Source organism: Desmodus rotundus, chromosome 4, assembly GCF_022682495.2.
Source record: "Desmodus rotundus isolate HL8 chromosome 4, HLdesRot8A.1, whole genome shotgun sequence".
NCBI classification, from domain to species: domain Eukaryota; kingdom Metazoa; phylum Chordata; class Mammalia; order Chiroptera; family Phyllostomidae; genus Desmodus; species Desmodus rotundus.
The window spans coordinates 51,622,143-51,633,010 of record NC_071390.1 but is presented as its reverse complement, the minus strand read 5'-3'; positions in this window follow the sequence as shown (position 1 = coordinate 51,633,010).

The following is a 10,868-nucleotide window of genomic DNA, read 5'->3' as shown; positions in this document are numbered from 1 at the left end:
TGGGTGGGCTTATAAGTTGGGTGGGGTGGAGTCTCTGGGGATGTCCAAGGCCAGTCAGTGTTAGCCAGGTTGATAGAGTCTTAGATATGGGACCAGCTTGCTGGCTCTTTTGGGGGAGGGTTTAGAAAAGGGACAATGACCTCTGCTCACCTTGATGCCATGCACCTCAGTTTCTCCCTGTATGCCACTGGTGCTTTTCAAGCTGCTACCCCGGTGCTGAAGCTCAGAGGGAGTCAATTTGAGTAAGTCTATGTGTGAGTTCTTTAAGAAGAGCTGCTTGGGAACCCAGCAGTTTCTTCCACCAACTCAATCCCTGCTGGGTTTTGCAGCCAGAAGTTGTGGGGACTTATCTTCCTGGTGCTGGATCCCTGGGCTTGAGGCCTGATGTGGGGCTAGGGCTCCTTGCTCCCAAAATATCCCTCCATAATTTTCATCCACCACATGTGGGTAAGGGTCCAGCCTGGTCCGCATCCGTGCCCCTCCTACCAGTCTGGATGGATGTAGTTTAATTCTGTAGTTGTCAGGCTTCCATTCAACTCAATTTCTGACAGTTCTAAGTGATGATTGTTCTATATTTTAGTTGTAATTTTGATGTGGTTGTGCAGAGGTGAGCCATGTCTGCCTATGCCGCCATCTTGACCAGAAGTCCTTAGTACTCTTACAACCCTTTTTATTCTATAAAATTGGTAGAATGTCCCTAGTTTCATTTATGAGTTAGTAGTTTGAATTCTATCTTTACATTACTCATTTCAGCTATAGATTTTCCCAGTGGGGTTTGTTCTTGAAATACAAGGACGGTATAATACATGAAATGTGTTACACTTCATTAATAGAAGGGAAAGAAAACTCACATGATAATTCCAATTAATATAGAAAAGTCATTTGACAAATTTCAATGTCCTTACACATTTAAAAAATCTCAAAAAACTAGGAATAAAAGGAAACTTTCTCATCATGATAGGCACATCTATGAAAAATTCACATTAACATCATACTCAATGGTGAAAGTCTGAAAGCTAATTTTCTAAGATCAAGACAATGACATCCATTATATAGGACATTATATAATGATGAGGTCAACTTATCAAGAAAAGAAATAGACAACAACACAAAGTTGTTATAGTATAGCATAACATAGTATAGTATAATATAGTATAGTATAACTATACTATACATAGTATAGTTAGTATAGTATAGTATAGTATAGTATAGTATAGTATAGTATAGTAAAGGATTCTATAGATAAGCAGATTATCCAGGCAAAAAAATCAATAAGAAAAACATTAGATTTGAAATATATTTTAGACCAAATGAACCTAATAGATATATACAGAAAATTTCATTCAACAGCAGTGGAATCAACGTCTTTCTCAAGTGCATTCTCCAGGATAGCAGGCCACAAAAATGTCTTAGCCGATTTAAAAAGCTTGAAGTAATACCAAGTATCTTTTATAACTACAATGGTATGAAACTAGAAATCATTAACAAAAGGAAAACTGGAGAAGGCATGAATATGTGGAAATTAAACACTACACTCCTGAACAACCAATGTATCAAAGAAGAAATCAAAGGAGAAATATTTTGAAACAAATAAAAACACATACAAAAACTTGGTCCTGGCCCTGGCTGGGTAGCTCAGTTGGTGGAGCTTCATTCCAATATGCCAAGATGGAGGGTTTGATCTCTGGTCAGGGCACATACCAGAAATAGTAAGTATGTAAATAGGTGGAACAGCAGATCAATGTTTCTCTCTCTCTCTCTGCCCCCCTTTTCTCTCTCCCTTTCCCTTTTCTTCTCCCCCTCCCTCCCTCCTTCCTTCCCTCCCTAAAAATCAATTAAAAAACTTATGGGACACAGCAAAAGTGGTTCTAAGAGAAAAGTTTATGTAGATAAACAGCTACATAAAGAAAAAGAAAGAAATATCTCAAAGAACCTACCTTAATCTCAAGGAACTAGAAAAAGTAGAACTAAGCCCAAAGTTAGAAGAAGAAAGGAAATAAAAGATCAGAGCAGAAATAAAATAAAGACCAGAAAATATCAATAAAACTGAGTCAATTTTTCTGAAAAGATAAAAATGACAAACCTTTAGCTAGAGTAAGAAAGTAAGAAAAGCAGAAATGGAAGAGGAGATATTACAACTGATACCATAGAAATACAAAAGATCATAAGCTACTACTGTGAACAATCACACACCAGCAAACTGGAGAACCTAGAAGAAATGGGTAAGTTCCTAAAAAGCTACCTATCAAGACTGAATCATGAAGAAATAGAAAATCCAAACAAATAATTAATGAGTAAGGAGTTTGAATAAGTAATAAAAAATCTCCCAACAAAGAAAAGCCCAGGAACAGATGGTTTCACCTGGGCGGGGAAACCCACAGTGCTGCGCTGTGACATTGTATGTGGGGAAGGGGTCCAATAGGGAGCAATGGTGCTTGCGCTGCTCTCTGCCAGCTCTCAGTCACTTCCCCCACTACCCACAATCAAAGTGGGCCCTTCTGGTGCTGATTCCTGTGTGGGTGGGCTTGTGTACGTTCTAGGACCCTGTGGGTCTCTCCAATGAACTCTCCTGTGAGGCTGGGAGTTTCTCCCACTGCAGCCTCAATCCCACAGGTGTTTTCAATCAGTGGTTTGAGGCTTTATTTCACTGAGCTGGAACTCTGGGATGTGTGGTCTGTTTCACTCCCCCTTTGTTCGCCCTGGTTTATCTGTGCGTGAATGTGGGACTACTGCGTCCACCAGCCACTGCCTCGAGGGATCCACCAGCTGCTCCTTGCCAGCCAGCTGCAGCCCTTGCCTGCCCTGCTCTACAATCCACCGCCTTGCTGGGTCCTCCAGCCACCACCTTGTCACAAGTCCTCTCTGCCTGGTTGCGAATCTCCGCCCCTCCTACCAGCCTGGATGAATGTTTCTTCTTTATCTCCTTGGTTGTCAGACTTCCATGCGGTTCGATTTTTTGTCAGTTCTGGTTGTTTTTTGTTTTTAAATTGTTGTTGTCCTTCTTTTGGTTGTGCGAGGAGGCGCAGTGTGTCCACCTACGCCTCCATCTTGGCCAGAAGTTGAGCTGATAAGGGGTTAATACCCAAACATGAATTCTTTATGTATATAAGGAATTCATACAACTCAATAGCTAGCTAAATAAATAAACAAATAGATAAATAAATAAATAAATATGATTGTTTAAATGGGTAGAGGATCTGAAGAGACATTTCCAAAGACATACAGGGAACTAAGAGATACATGAAAAGGTGATGAACAAAACTATTCATCAGGGAAATGCAAATGAAACCACAAAAAGATCCCACTTCACACTTGTTGGAATGGCTATTATGAAAAGGACAAGAATTAAGTACTAGTGAGAACATGGAGAAAAGGGAACACTTGTGAACTCTTGGTGAATATATAAATTGGTTAAGCCTCTATGGAAAAGAGCCTCTTCCTAAAAATTAAAAATAGGCCTGGCCGGGTTGCTCAGTGGATTGAACGCCAGCCTGAGAACTGTAAGGTCACTGGTTCGATTTCCAGTCAGGGCACCTGCCTGGGTTGCAGGCCAGGTCCTTAGTTGGGGGCCAGTGAGAGGCAGCCAATCGATGTTTCTCTCCCTCTCTTTCTCCCTTTTCCTCTCTCTAAAAATTAATAAATAAAATCTTAAAAAAATACGGCTATTATGTATATGATCCAACATCCCACTTCTGGGTATATATATCTAAAGGAAATGTTCACTTCAGCACTATTCACAATCTCCAATGTATGAGAACAATCTAAGTGTCCATCTGCAGATGACTGGATAAAGAAAATGTGAGGCACAAGCACACCCCCCCACACACAACAGAATATTATTTAGCCACGAGAAGGAAAGAAATCCTGCCATTTGTGACAACATAGATGGACCTTGAGGGCATTATAAGTGAAATAAGACAGATGGAGCAAGGTAAATAACACATGGTATCATTTATAGGGGGAATCCAAAAGAGCTGAACTCACAGCAACAGGGAATAGAAAAGTGTTTGCCAGGGGCTGGGGGTTTAGAGAAATTGAGACAATATCACTCAAAGGGTACAAACTTCCAGTTTTAAGATGAATGAGTTCTAGGAATATAATGTATAACATGGTATATAATATTGTATTAAATACTTGAAGGTTGCTAAGAAAATTGATTTTAAATATTCTCACCACACACACAGAAATGGTAACTATGTGAGGTGACAGAAGTGTTAACTAACCCTACCATGGTATTCATTTCACAACACATAAGTGTATCAAATCAACACAATGTACACCTTAAATTTACACAATGTTATGTCAATTATACTTCAATAAAGCCAGGGAAAAACTGGGCAAAGAGTGATTGAATAGACATTTCTCCAAGGATTATATACAAATGACCAATGAGCACATGAAAAGATGCTTAACCACAATCAAAACCACAATGAAATACTACCGCATACCCAGAAGGAAGGCTATTGTCATAAAAGGCAAATAACAAATATTGGTGAAGATATGGACAAATTGGAACCCCTGTGCACTGCTGGGGCATGGGGCTGTTAATGGTACATCCATTGTGGAAAACAGTATTATGGTTGCTCAAAAAGTTAAACATAGAGTTACCATATGGTCTAGCCAATCCATTTCTATGTGTATACCCAAAGAATTGAAAGCAGGAACTCAAATGGATATTTGTACAGCAATATTCATAGCAGCATTGTTCACAAAAATGAAGTATTGATACGTGCTACCACATGGATGAGCCTTGAAAACATTAAGCTAAAAAAAACCAAACCAGACACAAATATTGCATGATTCCACATCTATGAAGTACCTAGACCAGACAAATTCATAAAGACAGGAAGTAGAGTAGTATTTGCCAGAAACTGGGGGAAGAGGGAAAAGGGGAATTATTATTTAATGTGTATAGAGTTTCAATCTGAGATGATGAGAAAGTTCTGGAGATGGGTAGTGATGACAGTTGAAGAATACTACAAATGGACTAATGCTACTTTGTACATTTAAAAATGGTTAAGATGCTATATATTATGTACATTTAACACAATAAAAATTTAAGGTATCAATGGAACAGAATAGAAAAACCAGAAGTAAACCACGCCTTTATAGTCAATTAATATTTGACAGAGGAGGCAGAAACATACAATGGGCTAAAGATAGTTTATTCAATAAATGGTTTTGGGAAAATTGGACAGATATGTGCAAAAAAAATGAAACTACATCACCTTCTTATGCTACACCTAAGAATAAACTCAAAATGGATTAGACTTAAATGTTAGACTTGAGACCGTAAAAATCTTAGAAAAAAACATAGGCAGTAAAATCTCAGATATTTCTCATAGCAACATTTTTTTCTGATATATCTCCTTGGACAAGGGGGAAAAAAGAAAAAATAAATGAACGGTGTTACATCAAACTAAAAACTTCTTGCACAACAAAGAAAACCATGAACAAAATGAAAAGACAACCCACTGAATGGGAGAACATATTTGCCAATGATACATCTGATAAGGTGTTAATATCCAAAATTTATAAAGAACTTTTAAAACTCAGTACCAGAAAACCAAACATTCCAATTAAGAACCTAAATACCTAAACCTCTCAAGAGGACATACAGATGGCCAATAGACATTATGAAAAGATGCTCAATGTCAGAGAAATGCAAATTAAAACCACAATGAGATATCATCTCATACCTGTCAGAATGGCTATCATCAGTAAGTCAACAAACAGAAGTTGGTGAGGAGGTGGAGAAAGGGGAACCCTTATTCACTGTTGGTGGGAATGCAGACTGGTGCAGCCACTGTGGAAAGAGTATGGAGTTACCTCAAAAAGTTAAAAATGGAACTGCCTTATGACCCAACAATTCCACTTCTGGGAACTTATCCAAAGAAATGCAAAACACTAATTTGAAAGAACATAAGCACCCCTATGTTCATTGCAGCATTATTTACAATAGCCACAATTTGGAAGCAGTCCAAGTGTCCATCAGTAGATGAGTGGATAAAAAAGCTATGGTACATTTACACAATGGGCTATCACGTGGCCATAAAAAAAGAAGAAAATTTTACAATTTCAGCATGGATGGACCTGGAGAACATTACAACAAGTGAAATAAGCCAGTCAGAGAAAGACAAATATTGAAATACCATATGATCTCACTCATATATGGAATCTAATGAACAAACTGAACTAACATGCAGAATAGAGACAGACTCATAGAGAGCAGGCTGACAGTTCTGGGGGCTAGGGAGTGGAGGGAGTGAGCCAAAAAGAAAGAAAAGGAACTCATGGACACAGACAACAGTGTGGTGATTGTGGGGGGTGGGATGGGTGGAGGTGGCAGAGGGTATAGGAGTGATAAATGGCAATGGAAAATACAATAAAAAATTTAAGGTATCATGAAATGGAAAAAAATACCATTAATACCTCACGTAAGAGCTGCATCAGCAAAAAAAATCCTCCTTAAAGTTAAAAATGATCAAATATTATTTGCAGTTCTTGTCAAAATGGCAGTGTAAGTATATGCAGTACTCAAAAACTCTCACAACTAAATAAAAATTACTATAAACTGCAGAACAACCATTATTCAAAAGCACTTGAAATCTAGCTGAACAGAAGAACTCCTATAACTAAGGATATAATGAAGAAGCCACATCAAGACTGGTCAGAAGGGCAGAGATGTGGAACAGGCTGGTCCCACACCTACATGTGGCAGTTAAAAACCAGGAGGGATATCTTGGCTGTGGAGGTCCTCCCTGAGGAGCAAGGCAAACCAGCCCTACACCAGAACACCCAGACCAGAATTACAGTGTCAGGAAGAGAAGTCCCCGTGACTTCCGGCTGTAAAAATCAGAGGGGATTGTGGCTGAGTGAGACAGAAGGCTCCTGGAGTCTATGGCATTCCTTTCTTAGGGCTCACTTACTGACTTACTTGAACTTACTTGCTCTAAGCTCCAGCACTGGGGCAGTAGCTTAGAAGGCACCAGGGACATACAGGGAGGAACTTAATGTCTGGCTTCAGGATGAGGGCTGGAGGGGCATCTTTCTCCCAGAGAAAAGTGCTGGCAGAGGCCATTGTTCCTTTGCTGAGCCCTACCCCCTCAGAGCCGGCAGGTGGGCACCTTATCAGAGATTCCATCAACCTGGCTAACACTGTTGCCTCACACTGGTAATTCCCTGAGATACTGCCACACTTGACTTGTATGCCCACTAAAGTCATTTCCAGTGGCTTTTCCATATAAACAGCCTCTCATGACTCATGCTTTGGACTTTCCTAACATCTTTTAAGCAAGGAGCATCTGGACTCTGTGTGCCCTGCACCTCTTGCTCTTGGTAAGTGGACCCATGCCCAGCACTAGCTACAGCTAGCCATGGTTCACAGCGTGGCCTCTCCCAGGCACCTGCAAGCCCCGCACATGTAGTAGCTATCTGCAGATCACTCTGTGGCTCGGGTTAGGTGGCCATGAGCAGGGTACAGGCAGTGGCTGATCTTGACCTGTAACTCCCAGGAGACCCCAGAGCCAGTTCACCCAGTGGATAGCTTCAGACCACACCAAATTACAACCCAACCACCTTCATGAGTGACACACTAAAGAGGGGGATACTTGGTCCACACCAAAGATCCACTGAAGTGAGTCCTGCTCCATAGGGTCGTCTCCTGCACAGCAATTCCTCCACTGTAGTCACAGCCAATCCTCACAGCTGATTAGCCTGGGGGCAAATCACTCCCACTGACATGTTAACAGCAATACAGGCCCAACTCCAACAGTAGGATACACACAGCCCACAAAGGGACACACCTGGAGTGCCTGGCACAGGTGACAGGGGAGGCTGTGCCACTGGGCCCTATAGGATGCCTACTACATAAGGCCACTTTGCCTAGACTGGGAGAGGTAGCAACTCTATCTAGCATACAGAAACAAACACAGGGAAGCAGCAAAAATGAGGAGACAAAGAAACAGATCCCAAATGAAAGAACAGGAGGCATCTCCAGAAAAAGAACTATATGAAATAGAAGCAAGCAACCTACCAGATTCAGAGTTCAAAACGATTATAAGGATGCTCAAGGAACTCGATGAGAACTTCAACATAACAAAGAACATGGAAACCATAAAAGGAATGAGTCAGAAATGAATACACGAACTGAAATGAAGTACACATTATTTGGAACATGAAACAGAAAATCAAATCAGTGGCTTGGAAGATAAGGAAGCGGAAAACACCCAATCACAATAACAAAAAGAGAAAGAATTTTTAAAAATGAGGATAGTGTAAGGAGCCTCTGAGACTTCAAGCATATCAACATTCGTATCATGGGGGTGCCAGGAGCAGAAGAGAGAGAACGAGAAATTGAAAAACTATTTGCAAAAATAATGACAGAAAACTTCCCGAACCTGGTCAAGGAAATAGACATACAAGTCTAGGAAGTGCAGAGAATCTCAAACAAGAAAAACCCAAAGAGATCCACACCAAGACACATCCTAATGAAAATGCCAAAGGTCAAAGATAAAGAGAGAATCATAAAATCAGCAAGAGAAAAGCACTTAGTTACCTTCAAGGGAGTTCCCATAAGACTGTCAGCTGATTTCTCAACAGAAACATTTCAGGCCAGAAGGGATTGGCATGAAATATTCAAAGTGATGAAAAGCAAGGACATACAATCAAAATTACTCTACCCAGCAAAGCTATTATTTAGAATCAAAGAACAGATAGAGAGCTTCCCAGACAAGAAAAAGGTAAAGGAGTTTATGACCATCAAACTAGTATTATAAGAAATGTTAAAGGATTTTCTTTAAGAAGAACAAAATGATAAAAAAAATATATGAATAATAAAATAGCAACAAATGCATATCTGTCAGCAATTACCATATTTTTTGGACTATAAGATACACTGGACCATAAGACGCACCTAGGTTTAAGAGGAGGAAAATAGGAAAAAAAAAAAACCCACTCCACTGCCACTCCCCTCCAACCAGCCAGGTAAGCTACATTTGGACTATAAGATGCACACCCATTTTCCTCCCAAATTTGAGGGGGAAATAAGTGCGTCATATAGTCCAAAAAATGTGGTACTTTAAATGCAAATGGATTAAATGCACCAGCCAAAAGACATAAGGCGCTGAATTGATAACAAAATATGACCCTTGCATATGCTGTCTATAAGAGACTCACGTTAGATCTAAAGACACATACAGCCAGAAAATATGGGGTAGAAAAAGGTATTTCATGAAAATGTAAACAGCAACAAAAAGCTGGGGTAGCAATACTTATACCAGACAAAACAGACTTTAAAACAAAGTCTATACAAGAGACAAAGAAGGACCCAGCAATTTCGCTTCTACTAGAAGAAATCCAAAAGACTAAATTGAAAAGACATATACATTTATATGTTCACTGCAGCAATTATTGACAAAAGCCAAGATATGGAAGCAACTTAAGTGTCCATTAATAGATGAATGGATAAAGAATTGGTGCATATACACAATGGAATATGACTCGGCCAAAAAAAAACCAAAGCATGAAATCTTGCCTCTGCAGCAACATAGATGGACCTAGAGGGCATTGTGCCGAGTGAAATAAGTCAGACAGAGAAAGACAAATGCCAGATGATTTCACTTATATGTAGAATCTAAAAAATAAAACAAGCAGAACAGAAACAGACTCATATAGAACATTTTGATGGTTGCCAGATGGGAGGAGAATTATGGGAATATGTGAAAAAGGTGAAGGGACTTGGAAGTATCAGTTAGTAGTTACAGAACAGGTACAGAGATGTAGAGTACGCATAGGTAATGTAGTCGATAATGTTGTAATAACCAAGTATGGTGTCAGATGGGGACCAGATTTACCAGGGGGATCACTTCATAAGTTTTGTAGGTGTCTACTCACTGGATTGTACACCTGAAACTAATATAACAGTGTACATTAACTGCAATTAAAATAAATAAAAAAGAAAATATATATTATTTGTGATTTTTGCATTTGCCAAGAGCAACTGGCATTGTTTTCAATTATATAAATTGGAAATATTCAGGACTTCTGGCCAAGATGGAGGTGTAGGTAGACACACTGTGCCTCCTTGCACAACCAAAAGAAGGACAACAACAAATTTAAAAACAAAAAACAACCAGAACTGACAAAAAATCAAACTGTATGGAAGTCCAACAACCAAGGAGTTAAGGAAGAAACATTCATCCAGACCGGTAGGAGGGGCAGAGATGGGCAGTCGGGCAGAGAGGACTTGAGACAAGGTGGCAGCTCGCAGACCCGGTGAGGTGGTGGATTGCCGATTGGATGGTCCCACATTCGAGTTCAGATAAACGGGGAGGAACTGGGGAGCAAGGCAGACCGTGCAACCCAGGGTGCCAGTGTGGGGAAATAAAGCCTCAAAACCTCTGACTGAAAATACCTGTGGGGGTTCAGGTGGCAGCAAGAGAAACTCCCAGTCTCACAGGAGAGTTCATTAGAGAGACCCACAGGGTCCTAGAATGCACAGAAACCCACCCACCCGGCAATCAGCACCAGAAGGGCCCAATTTGATTGTGGGTAGTGGAGGAAGTGACTGAAATCGGCAGAGAGGAGAGCAAGTGTCACTGTTCCCTCTTGGACCCCTCCCCCACAGTCAGCATCACAACGCACTGACCTGTGTTGCCCCGCCCTGGTGATCACCTAAGGCTCCGCCCCTTACTACATAACAGGCATGCGGAGACAAAAAAAAAAGAAGCCCAAATGAAAGAAGAGATCAAAGCTCCAGAAAAAATACAACTAAGCAACGAAGAGATACCCAACCTATCAGATGCACAGTTCAAAACACTGGTAATCAGGATGCTCACAGAAATGTTTGAATTTGATCACAAATTACA